The following is a 13,968-nucleotide window of genomic DNA, read 5'->3' on the forward strand; positions in this document are numbered from 1 at the left end:
GGATGAGAGGTGTGCGAGTGAATACTATGTATTTTTTGTATGTTTCCCGAACGCATGACAAACTATGAATAAAAAGTGAAGGCCTCTTGAAGTACACCTTTTTCAACGATCGAGCGGCGACCTTAAACTTTTGTCTCCACCGACGATCGAGCGGCGACCTTAACTCCGAGTCTTTGTCAAACCGTCGAGCGGCAACGTTAAACCCTTATCTCCACCGACGGTCGAGCAGCGACCTTAAACTCTTGTCTCCATCAATGGTCGAGCGGTGACCTTAAACCCAAGTCTACATCGAACAGTCTAGCGGCGATGTTAATCGCAGGTCTACATCAAATCGTCGAGCGACGACGTTAAACCCTTGTCTCCACGGACGGTCGAGCGGCGACCTTAAACCCGAGTCTTCGTCAAATCGTTGAGCATCGACGTTAAACGCGTGTCTTCATCAATGGTCGAGCGGTGACCTTAAACCCTTGTTTCCACCGACGGTCGAGCGGTGACTTTAAACGCGTGTCTACATCAATGATCGAACGGCGACCTTAAACTCTTGTCTTCACCGACGGTTGAGCGACGACCTTAAACTCGAGTCTTTGTCAAACCATCGAGCAGCGACATTAAACTCTTGTCTCCACCGACAGTCCAGCGGCGACCTTAAACTCGATTCTACATCGAACCGTCGAACAACGACGTTAAACAGGGGTCTACATCAAATCGTTGAATGGCGACCTTAAACCCTTGTCTCCACCGACGGTCGAGCGACGACCTTAAACTTGAGTCTTCATCAAATCGTCGAGCGACAACCTTAAACGTGTGTCTTCATCAACGGTCGAGCGGCGACTTTAAACCCTTGTTTCCACCGACGATTGAGCGGCGACCTTAAACCCTTGTCTCTACCGACGGTCGAGCGATGACCTTAAACCCTTGTCTCCACCAACCGTTGAGCGACGACGTTAAATGTGAATCTACATCAAATCGTCGAGCGACAATGTTAAACCCTTGCCTCCATCAACGGTCGAGCGACACCTTAAACCCTTGTCTCCACCGACGGTCGAGTGGCGACCTTAAACCCTTGTCTTCATCAACGGTTGAGTGGCGACCTTAAACCCTTGTATCCACCGACGGTTGAGCGGCGACCTTAAACTCTTGTCTTCATCAACCGTCGAGAAGCAACGTTAAACCCTTGTCTCCACCAACGGTCGAGCGGCGACCTTAAACCCTTGTCTCCATCGACGGTCGAGCAGCGACCTTAAACCCTTATCTCCATCGACGGTCGAGTGGCGACCTTAAACTCTTGTCTCCATTAACGGTCGAGTGGTGACCTTAAACTCTTATCTCCACCGATGGTCGAGTGGTGATCCTAAACCCGAGTCTTCATCAAATCGTCGAGCGGCGACGTTAAACCCTTGTCTCCACCGATGGTCGAGCGGCGACCTTAAACTTTTGTCTCTACCGACGGTCGAACGGCGACCTTAAACCCGAGTTTTCGTCAAATCGTCGAGCGGCGACGTTAAATACGTGTCTTCATCAACGATCGAGCGGCGACCTTAAACTCGAGTCTTCACCAACGATCGAGCAGTGATCCTAAACCCGAGTCTTCGTCAAATCGTCGAGCGGCGACGTTAAATGCGTGTCTTCATCAACGGTCGAGTGGCGACCTTAAACCCGAGTGTTCGTCAAATCATCGAGCGGCGACGTTAAACGCGTGTCTTCATCAACGGTTGAGCGGCGACCTTAAATTCGGGTCTTCACCAACGGTCGAGAGGTGACTCTAAACTCGAGTCTTCGTCAAATTGTCGAGTGGTGACGTTAAATGTGTGTCTTCATCAACAGTCAAGCGGCGACCTTAAACCCGAGTCTTCGTCAAATCATCGAGCGCGCGATGTTAAACGCGTGTCTTCATCAACGGTCGAGCGGCGATCTTAAACTCAGGTCTTCACCAACGGTCGAGCAGTGACCTTACACCCAAGTCCACATTAAATCGTCGAGTGGCAACGTTAAACGCGGGTCTACATCGAATCATTGAGCAACGACGTTAAACGCGGGTCTACATCGAATCATCGAGCGACGACGTTAAATGTGAGTCTATATCAAACCGTCGAGCAGCGACATTAAACCCGGGACTTTAGCAACTCGAGATATGTTGACCGACCGGCTCGACTGTTCTGCTATAGCTTTCCATCGCCGACCGAAAAGATACCACTTCGGGGTAGTGAGAATACCGCCGAGCGAGCATATTTTAATAGAAGAACACATAAGAAAGTAACACTGAACGGGCGGTAGTGCATTGATACTTGGAAGATTACAAAAAACGAAGGAGTACAACATCGCTCAAGCTAAGCTCACTCTATGTAATCTAATTCGTCATCCGACAGAGACACGGTGAGCTTGTCCCGGCTGATGATGTTGCTGGTCAGAGCAGCTGGTAAATGACCTCCTTCTCGGAGCTGGCCGATCGTCCCGTCAATCGCTAGATCGAATAGCTGGAGTGCTCGATCGGTGATTTTATCGTTGAAAGTATTCGAGCGAATATAGGCTTGCTTCCTGGTCTCAAACCTACTCGACTCGGCGTCTGGGTAAATCTTCAAAATCGCTCTAGAGCCCTCTAGATCGTCATTCGCGGTGGCCAACTCATTATCTTTGGCCACAAGTTGACCTCAGAGAGCCACTTCTTTGGCCGATCGACTGTTCCGCTCGGCCACCAGGAAGTCCTCAGCTTTCTTAAGTTTTTGGGCGAGAGCTCGAACCTCCTTATTCTACTCCTCAAGGTCGGTGATGGTATGGTTCTTTTGCGTGTTGGCTGACTTGATTTTATTATCAAAAGTGGCGACCTATTTATTGAGCCGCTCCAACATCGTGGTCTGCCCGGCGCTCTTGGCCCATTTGGCCTCAAGAAACTTAGTGCCCTTCTCCAGATCGGCCTTCAATTTGGCCACTTCTTGCAGCTTGGCTGGGGATTGGTCGCTCGAAGCCTTTAGCTTCTTAACCTCCTCCTCCAAAAATGCGAGCCTTTGGCATATAGCCAGGCTCTCCACCAGTACTGCGGACAACAAGCAAACATAAGCACCGATCGGGAGTGAATTATGTAAGTGGTGAAACTTATCCCAGTGGGCATCTGGGTGTGGTTGTTCGCGAGCGCGCTCGGAGTCATCATCGTCGCACGAGCTCGTGCGTCCTCCCAGATCTTAGCGAGCGACCCCTGGATGATGATTTGATGCTCGGGGGCTCGAGACCCGACGCTTGGCTCACTATATTCTTCGGTGGGCAGATGTAGGATCACCGTTATGTGGCGTTGCCCGCTCAGGGCCGATTGCACTGAGGTCGCCCGACCCGAGGGGCAAGACATGGATGCCTGACTTCTAAACCTCCAAGGGCTTTGAAGGCGGTGGCATGAAGGCCACTGGCGGCGCGACAAGAGTCCCCTGTGGCATATCAGCCAAGGAGAGCGTCCGATCAGATGACACGGAGGTCGCCGTTTGAAGCGGAGTCGGTGTCAAAGTTTCGACCCGCTAGGCAGACCGCGCACCCGAAGTAGCGGAGTGCGATGAAGGTTCTGCTCGACGCCTCTTGTTCCTGTTCAGTGGTACATCATAGGAAGCCGAGCTCGATGGCTCCTCGACCGAGATGATTGGACGTCGCTTGGAGGGAGGTTGTGATCCCATGGCCACTCCTCCGCTCAGCGCATGGCTGGCCTCGCCTCTGCTCACCAAGATGCCCATCACATCGCTCTCATCCTGGGGCTCTTTGTGTGAGCCAACCGGCTGCAGGCCGCGACTCGCCAGTTCTTCAATAGCCGCCACATTGATCACGACATCCTTGAGCTTCGCCTTACCTGACAGACGCGCGTGCAACATGACTTCGACTGCAAAAGAGAAAGAGAAATCAGTTAGCAACAAAGGAAGAATTAAAGAAGCTTCATACCTAGGCTGGTCGACAACCGAGTGCGGATCGGACTTAAGCCGAAGATATAAAGGATGCCTTCCAGCAGCAACTTGTGGATGTTGTACTTTTGACCGACCAACATCGAAGCTGCATTCAGGTAGTCCAATCGGCTCTTGTAGCTTTTCAAGGGAGGCTAAGGCGCCACTTCGAACTGTCAGTGGGTCGAGAAGTCTGGCTGCTCGGAAAGACGCATGAAGAAAAAATATTCTTTCCAGTTCTTGTTGGAGGTCGACATCTTATCAAAGAATACTAAACCGACCCGAGACTGGAAGAGGAAAGTCCTCGGATCGGACAATTTAGGGTAATAAAAATAATGAAAGATCTGGGGGGTAAGAGGAATGTCGTGCAAACGGAATATGACAATGACTCCACACAGTAGCCGAAAGGAGTTCAACACTAATTGAGGAAGGGTAATGCAGAAATACTTACAAACAGATGGAATAAAGGGGTGGATCAAAAATCGTTGACCGGCGGTAAACTGATCCCAAAAGAAACAGATACAGCTGATCGGCGAAGAATTGGATCGATCGTAGGGGGAAGGCAGAATGATCTGATGATCGGAAGGAATTTGGAAAACATCTCTCAAGCTCTCAGCGTAGCCTCCATTGAACCTAGACTGCATGGATGTGTACCAGAGTCCAGGGACAGAGGCAGACGACTGCGAAGAACTCTCCATCGCAAAAATAAATAGGCGATCGAAGGAGGAAAAAGGTTGCTGGAATACCACCGGAATAGAAAGAAAGGCCGAAAAGCATGAAGGCGGTCGCGATTGGAAGGAAGCTTATTAGGAAGAAGGTCGCCGGGAACGAAGGATGCACATGAACAGAAAGAGGATCGCCGGAGAACGAAGAACACATGGGAACAGGTAGTCGCCGGAAGCACTCGAGGAGGAATGCGAAGGAAGCGACGTGACGAACTTATAAGCTTCAGGTTCGGCCGACCGGAATCGTCCGATCTAGGTCATGGAAACCAAGGTAGTGATCAGGTTGTTGAATTCAAACCGCCAAACATCACATCAGTGCCCTGGAGCATCAAGTGTGCGGCGGCAGGGTGTGACACGTGGCGTTTCGCCATGGGTCAACATTTAATGAAGGCATAGGGGCGTGCTCAGCCTTAATGCGCAGGGATTTGCATGATTTCCTAGAAATCTGGGTGACGTCAGCCGAATCATGCTTGGACAGAGAAGCCCTAGAAAAGGAGCTCAAGTGCGAAGGCCTGTTGTGTCGATCGACTTAAGGGAGCATACCTATGGTCGATTGATGATCTTCAGCAGGCTGACCGACAGATAGCAATCACCCAGCCGACCACGGGGGTCGATTGGACGAAAAACATCATACACAATAGAACATGCGGACAGTGGAATTCCGGTCGAGCGGCTATCCCGCTTGGCCTAGCAATAGAACATGCGGACAGTGGAATTCCGACCGATCCGCTATCCTGCTCGGCCCAGCAACAGACAACACACAGACAGCGGAATTCCGGCCAAGCGGCTATCATGCTCGGCCCGACAACAGACAACACGTGGATAGTGGAATTTCGACAGAGCGGCTATTCCGCTCGGCCAAGCAACAAGCACAACAGGCTAGACCCGACCCCCGGCCGGGTCTAGCCCGGACCGGGCCCGTAACTGGGTCAACGGGTCGGTTGCCCGTTGACCCGGTTCGCCGGGTCGAACCAGAACTGGCCCGGCAAGTTGTCGGGCCGGTTCCGATTCATTGGTTGTAAAATCGGCGAACCGCCGGTTAACCGGCGGGTTGAACCGGCGGTTCAGCCGCAAATTTTTTTTTTTTAAAAGGCTTGAACCGCCGGTTAACCGGCGGTTCGTAGCCGTTGGGAGGGTTTTTTGGGTATTTTTTTTCAACAGTTAGGATCATTTGACCGTCTTTTTATCAATGGCTATGATTTAGTGCCTGTTACTATCAAAACTCTATAAATAGAAAGCTCATTTCATCATTTTTCACACACATCTTCTCTACTCTTAATCTCATTTCGTATTCTCTAAGCTCTACACGTTTTCGTTTTCAATTTTCAATTACAATGGAAGGAGGCCGCGGAGGTGCATCATCTCGAGCTCGGAAGGGAAAGCAAATAATGAATCCGCGGTAGGAGGACCCTAACATTTAATCCACCGATGATGAGATTGAGCATCTTCAGAATCCAACACCCGAAACACAAAGAAGTACTGATGCAATTACTTCTAAGGTTCGGGAACTTCCTCCTCTAAAGTCTTCTATTTTCACTAAACATTTTGAGAAGGTCACTCTTCCGTCGGGAGAAATGCGTGCAAAATGTAAGCACTGCAATGCTTCCTACAAATTCCAAGCCGGCGACGGCTATGTGTCGTTGAAACGACATGTAGAAATGAAGCACCCGACGGAATATGGATTCGACCATTCTCAAACACAATTATCAAGATTTTCTTCAACTAGCGGTAGTACCGATTCCGGTTTATTTTTATATTCGGATAATAAATTAAGAGAATCATTAGCTAAATTTATTTCCGTAGAACATCTTTCTTTTAGTTTTGGATCTAAATGCACATTTGAAGATTTTTGTAAAGAATCTCTTAATCCATGTGCTAAACGTGTTCCTAGGACTACACTTACTCGTACAATTAAAAAATTAGTAAAACAAGGAAAAAAGAATTTAATTGATGAATTTAGTAAATTAGATAATAAAGTTTCTTTATGTTCCGATATTTGGAGTGATCATTGGCAAACACATTCGTATATGGGTGTGACTTGCCATTGGATCGATAACTCTTGGAATCTCCAAAAAAGATTATTAGCTTATAGAGTTTTTGATGAATCACATAATGCTCATAATATCGCACAATTATTATGTTTAATTTTAGAAGAATATGGTTTAACTCATAAAATATTTTCAATATCATTAGATAATGCTAGTTCTAATACCGCTTGTATAGATGATCTAAAATTTGTTTGTCAACCTATTATTAGAGGTTTATTTTTTCATATTCGTTGTGTATGCCATGTTTTAAATTTATGTGTTCAAGATTGTTTAAAAATTTTAGAAAGTTATATTAAACCAATTAGAATTGTAATTTCTTATTTATGGTCTCATCCATCTATAATGAAACAATGGGGTAGGTTTTGTAAAATTAATGGAATGAGACCTAAAAAATTTCCACGTGATGTACCAACACGTTGGAATTCAACATACCAATTATTACAAGATTCATTTCAATATAAAGAATTATTATGTTCAATTTTTGCACAAAACACTAATACTAATATATATTTATTTTCACAACAATGGAATATTTGTAGTAGTATTTGTGAAATTTTAAAAGTATTTAATGATGCAATCGAACAACTTTCCGGTGTTTATTATCCCACTGCTTAATTAGTTTTAGAAAATTTTTCTAATATAGTATTAGTTTTAAATGAACATATTAATAATGAATCTTTATCTCCTTGCATCTTAGCTATGAAAACTAAATGGGAAAACTATTTTTATTTAATTCCTGAAATTTATTTAGATTCTAGATTTAAATTAGAAGTTTTACAAGAAATGTTAACTTTATATTATGACGCTTTAATTCCAATTAAAGATTCTTCTTCTCCTGATCTAGTTAATATTATATATAATGTTAGAATTTATTTATATGATATTTATAATCAATATTATGCAAAATATGGAACACAAATTAATATTTCTGAAATTCAACAAACTACTAGTAGTAATTTAAAACTTACAAAAGCACAACTCTTATTAAAAGAATGGACAAAACGTCCACGAGGATCCTCAAGTTCCACACAGGAACTTGAGAATTATTTTACGACTTCTTTTGATTTTAATGAAGCAGATAGCGAAAACTTCGATATCTTAAAGTGGTGGTCACAGAAGGCTCAAAGCTTTCCCGTTCTCTCCGTGATCGCAAAAGAAATTTTAGCTTGTCTAGTGTCAACTGTTGATGTGGAGCAGACGTTCAGTGCCGGCGGCAACATATTAGATGGACGACGATCAACTTTGTCTCCCGACTCATTGGAAGCCCAAGCATTACTGGGCGATTGGACCAGAGCGGAGAAAAGAATCCAAGGAATGCAACTTTCAGTTGACGAAGTTGAAGATTTTGATACTGAAGGAACAAATACGACAGGAACAGGAAATGGAAGTGAATGAAAATGTAAAAGGATAAAAATGTAAAAGAACTACGTGGGCTTTGATTCCCCTAAAGGGATACGTAGGCAACTTAAATAAGTGTAAGCCCTTTTTTCAATAAATTTTAATTTCTAATTTTTAATGTTTAATTTTAAATTTTTTTTAACATATTAATCTTGAACTTTGGCGAATCGTGACGAACCGTGAACCAGCGGTTCTGAACCATGAACCGTAATTGTCTTGGGCGGTTAAGGTTAAGGGTCGACCTGCCTGGAACCATCGAACCGGCGGTTCCGAACCGTCGGTTCGGAACCGTGGTCAGGTCTACAACAGGCTATCTTTCGATATCCTTTTGGGAGCTAGTGCCACTAACAGGCGGCATGGTCAGACAGGGGATCGTATGACGGAAGCTTCCACTGTCACTTAAGAGATATACTCGGCCTGTTAAGGTACTATGTCGGGACACTTTACTGATAAGTTTTTTCAGGAAAAACTTTGATGCGTGCTCACCTTGGGAAGCATGCACGTGCGTTACCGAAGTTCTATATAAAGAGGGGTCCAAGTATCAGCGGAGGTATGTAATATTTTACTATTGCGCTACAGTCTTGTTGTTGCTCCGCTTACTGCTTCTTCTTCTTCTTTTTCTTCATCGGAGACTAATTTGAGCGTCGAAGGGTGATCGCCAAGGACCCCTTCCCTAGCTCGGCACTGAAGTCAGTTGTGTTGCAAGTCAGAGCGAAGTCCACAGGAGGTTAGCGGGAGCGCCACATCTCCAGCATCCATCTCACATCGACGGTTGAGCGGCGACCCTAAACCCGAGTCTTCGTCAAATCATCGAGCGGCGACGTTAAACCCTTGTCTCCATCGATAGTCGAGTGACGACCTTAAACTCTTGTCTGCACCGATGGTCGAGCGGCGACCTTAAACCCGAGTATTCATCAAATCGTCGAGTGGCGACGTTAAACGCGTGTCTTCATCAATGGTCGAGCGGCGACCTGAAATCCGAGTCTACATCAAACCGTCGAGTGGCGACGTTAAACCCTTGCCTCCACTGACAGTCGAGCAATGACCTTAAACCCGAGTCTACATCAAACTGTCGAGCGGCGACATTAAACCCTTGTCTCCACCGACGGTCGAGCGGCGACCTTAAACCCGAGTCTACATCGAATCGTCGATCAGCGACATTAAACGCGGGTCTACATCAAATCGTTGAGTGGCGACGTTAAACCCTTGTCTCCACCGACGGTTGAGCGGCGACCTTAAACTCTTGTCTCCACTGATGGTCGAGCGACAACCTTAAACCCGAGTCTTCGTCAAATCGTCAAGTGGCGACGTTAAACGCGCATCTTCATCAACAGTCGAGCGGCGACTTTAAATCCGAGTCTTTGTCAAATCGTCGAGCGGCAACGTTAAACGCATGTCTTCATCAACGGTCGAGCGGTGACCTTAAACTTGGGGCTTCACTAACGGTTGAGCGGCGACCTTAAACCCGAGTCCACATTAAATCGTCGAGCGGTGACGTTAAACGCAGGTCTACATCGAATTGTCGAGTGGCAACGTTAAATGTGGGTCTACATCGAATCATCGAGCGGCGACATTAAACGCGAGTCTACATCAAACCGTCGAACAACGACGTTAAACCCGGTACTTTAGCAACTCGAGATATGTTGACCGACCGACATGGTTGTTCTGCTATAGCTTTCAATCACCGACCGAAAAGATACCGCTTAGGGGTAGTGAAAATACCGCCGAGCGAGCGTATTTTAACAAGATGAACACATAAGAAAGTAACGTTGAACGGGCGGTAGTGCATTGATATTTGGAAGATTACAAAAAAGGGAGGAGTACAACATCGCTCAAGCTAAGCTCACTCTATATAATCTAAGACGTCGTCCGGCAGAGACACGTTGAGCTTGTCCCGGCTGATGATGTTGCTGGTCAGAGCACCTAGTAAATGACCTCCTTCTCGGAGCTGGCCGATCATTCCGTCGATCGCTATATCGAATAATCAGAGTGCCCGATCGGCGATTTTATCATTGAAAATATCCAAGCGGATGTAGGCTTGCTTCTTGGTCTCAAACCTACTCGACTCGGCGTCTTGGTAAATCTTTAAAGCTGCTCGGGAGCCCTCTAGCTTGTCCTTCATGACGGGCAACTCATTGTCTTTGGCCACAAGTCAACCTCGGACAGCCGCTTCTTCGGGCGACTAGCTGTTCCGCTCGGCTACCAAAAAGTCTTCGGCCTCCTTGAGTTTCTGGGCAAGAGCCCGGGCCTCCTTATTCTTCTCCTCGAGGTCTACGATGGCCCGATTCTTCCACGCGTTTGCTGACTCGATCTTATTGTTAAAATTGGTGACTTATTTATTGAGCCGCTCCAGCATTGTGGCCTGGCCGGCGCTCTTGGCCCATTTGGCCTCAAGTAGTTTGTCGCTCTTCTCTAGAGCGGCGCGCAGCTTGGCCACCTTGGCGTCTGTTTTTTCTTGAGCGACGGAGGATTGGCCACTCGATGCCTTTAGTTGCTTTACTTCCTCCTCCAAAAACGTAAGCCTTTGGCACATGACTAGACTCTCTACCCAATACTACAGACAACAGGCAAACATAAGTGCCGATTGGGAGTGAATTATGCAAATGTAAGGTGAAACTTACCCTAGTAGACATCTGGGTGTGGCTGTTCGCGAGCGCGCCTAGAGGCATCATCGCTGCACGGGCTCGTGCATCCTCCTAGATCTTAGCAAGCGACTCCTGGATGATGATCTGGTGTTCGGGGGCTCGAGATGCGACTCTCGGCTCGCTGTAGTCTTCGATGGGCAGATGAAGGATCGCCATTGTGTGGCCTTGGCCCTCGGGGCCGATTGAGCTGAGGTTGCTCGATCGGACGATCGAAAAGAGGATGTCGGACGGATGCAGGACTTTTTTTACCTTCGAGGGCTTCGAAGGTGGTGGCATGAAGGCCACTGGTGGTGCGACAAGAGCCCCCTATGGCAAATCAGCCAAGTAGGGCGTCCGATCAGACGACACGGAGGCCGCCGTTTGAAGTGAAGTCGGGGTTGAAGTTTTGACCCACATGGCAGACCGTGCACCTAAAGTAGTGGAGTGTGATGCAGGCTCTGCTCAACGCCTCTTGCGCCTGTTCAGTGGTACATCAAAGGAGGTCGAGCCCGATGGCTCCTTAACCAGAATGATCGGGCGTCGCTTAGATGGAGGTTGTGATCCCACGGCCACCCCTCCGCTCGGCGCATGGCTGGCCTCGCCTCTGCTCACCAAGATGGGCGTCGCATCGCTAACATCCTGGGGCTCTTTGTGTGAGCCGACCGGCTACAAGCCATGGCTCACCAGTTCTTCAATAATTGCCGCATTGATCGCGGCATCCTTAAGTTTTGCCTTGCCTGATAGATGCACATGCAACATGACTTCGGCTCCAAAAAAGAAAGAGAAATCAGTTAGCATCAAAGGAAGAATTAAAGAAGCTTCATACCAAGGCTGGTCGGTAGTCAAGTGTGGATCAGACTTAAGCTGAAGATATAAAGGACGCCTTCCAACAACAACTTGTGGATGTCGTACTTCTAACCGACCAACATTGAAGCTGCGTTCAGGTAGTCTGATAAGCTCTTGTAGCTTTTCAAGGGAGGTTGAGGCGCCACTTCGAGCTGCCAGTGGGTCGAGAAGTCTGACCGTTCAGAAAGACGCATGAAGAAAAAATATTCTTTCCAGTGCTTGTTGGAGGTCAGCATCTTGTCAAAGAATACTAAACCGACCCGAGACTGGAAGAGAAAAGTCCCCGGATCGGACAATTTAGGGTAATAAAAATAATGAAAGATCCAGGGGGTAAGTGGAATGTCGTGCAAACGGAATAGGACAATGACTTCACACAGCAGCTGAAAGGAGTTCAACACTAATTGAGGAAGGGAAATGTGGAAATACTTACAAACGGCTGGAATAAAGGGGTGGATCGGAAATCGCAAATCGGCGATAAACTGATTACGGAAGAAACAGATACAACCAGTCGGCGGAGAATTGGATCGATCAGAGGGGGAAGGTAGAACGATCCGAAGATCGAAAGGAATTCGGAAAACATCTCTCAAGCTCTAAGTGTCGCCTCCATCAAACCTAGACTCCATGGACGTGTACCAGAGCCAAGGGACGGAGTCAGACGGCTACGAAGAACTCGCCATCGCAAAAACAAAAAGGCGATCGAAGGAGAAAAAGGTTGCTGGAATACCACCGGAACAGAAAGAAAGGCTGAAAAGCATGAAGGCGGTCGCGATTGGAAGGAAGCTTACTAGGAAGAAGGTTGCCGGGGAATGAAGGATGCACAGGAACAAAAATAGGATCACTGGAGAATAAAGAACACGTCGCTGGAAGCACTCGAGGAAGACTGGGTGAAGGAAGCGACACAGCGGGCTTATAAGCTTCATGTTCGACCGATCGGAGTTGTCCGATTTAGGTCACAGAAGCCAAGGCAGCGATTGGACCGTTGAATTTAAATCGCCAAATGTCACATCAGTGCCCTATCACATCAGGCGTGCAGCAGCAGCGAGCATGACACGTGGTGCTTTGCCACGGGTCGACATTTAAGGAGGGCATGGGGGCGCACTCATCCTTAATGCGCAGGGATTTACATGATTTCCCATAAATCTAGATGACGTCAACCGAATCATACTTGCCCAGAGAAGCCCTAGAAAAGGAGCTCAAGTACGAAGGCCTGTTGTTCCGATCGACTTAAGGGAGCATACCTATGGTCGATCGACGATCTTCAACAGGCCGACCGACAAATAGCAGTCATCCAGCCGACCACGGGGGCCGATCGGGCGAGAAACTTCATACACAATCTTGTCCAGTCAGTCAGACTTGCAGCCTCCTTCGACTAGACTTGAGGGGGAGGCATGTGATGCGGTGATGAGGAGAGGCCCCACCCCTCGAAGGATAGTTACCACGTGGAGGACAAAATCAAGGCGGTCAATGCTCAGAAGTCATCGCCTGATCGGGAAGATAAAGGCCTGATCCAGTATCACCTTTGGCTCGTCCATGCGCCGAGCACCCGACGCTCAAATAAGAGGACGACAAAGGGGATAATAGTATGCAGAAACCGAGCTGAGCGACTCCTCTGCTCGACCTAGCAGTAGACTCAACATCAGCCGAGCATGTGGACTGTGGACTTCCGGTTGAGCGCCTATCCCGCTCGGCCAGACAATAGACAACACGTCGACAGTGGAATTCTGGCCGAGCGACCCTTCCGCTCGGCCAAGCAACAAATACAGCAGACTATCTTTCAACATCCTTTTGGGAGCTAGTGCCGCTGACAGGCGGCATGGTCAGACAGAGGATCGTACGACGGACGCTTCTACTGTCACTTCAGATATATGCTCGGCCTGTTAAGGTACTGTGTCAGGGACACTTTACTGACAAGTCTTTTCAAGGAAAGCTTTGAGATTTGTGCTCGCCTTGGGAAGCATGCACGCGCGCTACCGAAGCTCTATATAAAGGGGGGGGGGTCCAATCATCAGCGGAAGTATGCGATATTTTACTATTGCGCTATAGTCTTCTTGTTGCTCCGCTTACTTCTTCTTCTTCTTCTTCTTCGTCGTCGTCGAAGACTGACTTGAGCGTCGGAGGGTCATCGCCGGGGACCCCTTCTCTGGCTCAGCACTGACATCAGTTATATTGCAGGTCGGAGTGAAGTCCACAGGAGGTCAGAGGGAGCGCCACATCCCCAGCATCCATCTCACAGACTTTAGTACAGGATCATATTTGGCGTCGTCTGTGGGAACGTAGCCTGTATCCGAGCTGAGAAGATGGAGGACGCTGGACGACTAACCACCGTGATGCTCACCCAAGAAGAGCTCGACATGCTCATGCAAGGTCGAGCAGCAAAAATGATCGAGCAACGACAACAAGCGTTAGCTAATTAGCT

Source organism: Zingiber officinale, chromosome 4B (assembly GCF_018446385.1).
Source record: "Zingiber officinale cultivar Zhangliang chromosome 4B, Zo_v1.1, whole genome shotgun sequence".
NCBI classification, from domain to species: Eukaryota; Viridiplantae; Streptophyta; class Magnoliopsida; order Zingiberales; family Zingiberaceae; genus Zingiber; species Zingiber officinale.